Raw genomic sequence first — 2,490 nt, 5'->3', positions numbered from 1 at the left:
GGGTGGCCACCATTTTGTGTCTCAGGCCCTCAGACAGAAGTTCCAGGGGTAGGGAAAATGGCTCCCTGACCCTGCATCAACACTAAAAAGTCTGGTGGTTCCCAAAAAGGAAAAATTCTAACAGGGTTTGAGGCAAAAGTGGGACAAAATAAATAATGATGAGGAGGGACCACCCAAAGGGCTGACAGGTCTAACAATGTGGGAAAAGCTTTTGTCGGAAAACAAATCTTACTGTTCAGTAGCGAACACACACATACATGAAACCCTATCAATGCACCGAATGTTGAAAATGCTTCAGGCATAGGAAAACTGTGAAAACTGTAATCATGCACCACAGGACACGTACAGAAGTAACTCTTTATCAGTGCTCAGAATGTGGAAAAGGGTTCAATTTGAAAAAATCCCTTACTATTCACCAGAAAGCACATAGAAACACAAAATCATATCAGTGCTCAGAATATGACAAACGGTTCAAAAGGTAAGAAAGTGTTACTCATCGCCACAGATTACACTCAGATAAGAAAGCTTATCATTGCTCAAAATATGGACAAGGGTTCAGCAGAAAGGATCACTTTATTGCTTATGAAAGGGCACACATAGTCAATAAGCCTTATCAATGCTCAGAATGTGGAAAAGAGTTCAGCACAAAAGAACATTTTACTGTTCACCAGAAAGCACACACAGGTGAGAAACCATACCAGTGCTCCAAATGTGGAATGTGGTTCAGTCGGAGAACAGCTCTTGTTTTTCATTACAATACACACATAGATGAGAAGCCTCATGAATGTCTGGAATGTCATAAATGCTTCCGTACAAAAAGTACTCTTACAATTCATCAGAGGGGACACACGGGTGAGAAACCACATCAGTGCTCAGAATATGGGAAGAGATTCTATTCAAAACAGCATCTTACGATTCACAAGAGGACACATACAGGTGAGAAACCATATCCTTGTTCAGAATGTGGGAAAAGACTCTATTCTAAAGAGAGTCTTACGATTCACCAAAGGACTCACACAGGTGAAAAACCTTATCTGTGCTCAGAATGTGGGAAAAGATATATTTCAAGAACAGGTCTTACAACTCACCAGCTGATACACTCAGGTGAGAAACCATATCCATGCTCAGAATGTGGGAAAATATTAATTTCAAAAGCAGGTCTTGCAAGGTACCAGAGGATACACACTGGTGAGAAACCATATCAGTGCTGGGAATGTGAAAAATGCTTCGCACAGCAAACAGATCTCATAATGCACCAGAGAATACACACAGGCGAGAAACCACATCAATGCAGTGAATGTGGGAAAAGGTTCAGAGCGAAAGGAACTCTTACTGTACATGAGAGGACGCATACAGTGGTGAAACCTCATCAGTGCTCTGAATGTGGGAAATGTTTCAGTACGAAAGGACTTCTCACTGTGCATCAGAGGACACACACAGGTGATAAACCTTATCAATGCACTGAATGCGGAAAAAGATTCCACTTGAAAAGAATACTCCCTTGCCACCAAAGGACACACACAGGCGAGAAACCACATGCATGCATTGAATGTGGAAAATGTTTCAGCGTTAAAGGAAATCTCACTCATCACGAAAGAACACACACAGGCGAGAAACCTCATCAATGCCTTATATGTGGGAAAAGGTTCAAAGAGAAAGGAAATCTAACTGTACATGAGAGGAGACACATAGGGGAGAAACCTTCTTAGTGCTAAAAATGTGGGCGAAACTATGGTGGTAAAGTCTTAAAATACACATTAGGGCACACCCAGATAAGAAACCATATCAATGCTCAGAACATGGTAAAAGGTTTGGAATTAAATGGAGCCTCACTACTCAACAGATGGCAAGTCTGGACAGAAGAGTTGACTACTTCTTCCTCTTTTAAGGTTGAGCTGAGTAGTGTTACAAAATGGAAACAGTTATAGTGGATCTTTAACACATTTCATCATGAAAACACCACTCTCACTATATCCATCGTAAAATGCGACCCACCACCAGCACTGGGCATGTGCTTTGTTGAGTCATTTTTCAAACCTTCAGTTTCAATAACCAGTCTATTGAGGTTAGTGCAACGTAAATCTAGATAGTTGCACCACAGCAGTCTGAGCTAACAGCTCAAAACAATCTTTTCTGTACTGACTGTAGTGCACAAGAATTTATTAACAGGATCTTCAACCGTTTCCCTAGAACATCACCTGGCAAAGCCCTCCCTTTTGAAATAGGTTACTCTAAGTGTGAGCAAAGCCACAGAAGGACACAAAAAGATCTACTATCCAACTGTTATCAAATGTGCTCATAAAATAAACAATTGGTATGCCTATATAAGCAAAACATCGAACAAAGAGCCCCGGAAACAATAGTAAACGCTATATGTACTTCTAGACTGCATTCAAATAATTTTCATCCTCAGTTTACATAAACAGAGAACAGAAAATATAATAAATCAAGTACAAGTTGGACAATACTTGAAGCATATCTCAGCAGAAT

General features: G+C 40.4%; 1 pseudogene; it reads left to right on the top strand.

The window, feature by feature from the left end:
- Positions 1–326: 326 nt before the first annotated feature.
- Positions 327–1,709, top strand: LOC146813501 (uncharacterized; annotated as a pseudogene).
- The last annotated feature ends 781 nt before the right edge of the window (positions 1,710–2,490 follow it).

The sequence above is a fragment of the Triturus cristatus genome, chromosome 7 (assembly GCF_964204655.1).
Source record: "Triturus cristatus chromosome 7, aTriCri1.1, whole genome shotgun sequence".
NCBI lineage: Eukaryota > Metazoa > Chordata > Amphibia > Caudata > Salamandridae > Triturus > Triturus cristatus.
The sequence above is the reverse complement of the archived record's forward strand: the minus strand, read 5'-3'. Positions and strand labels throughout refer to the sequence as shown.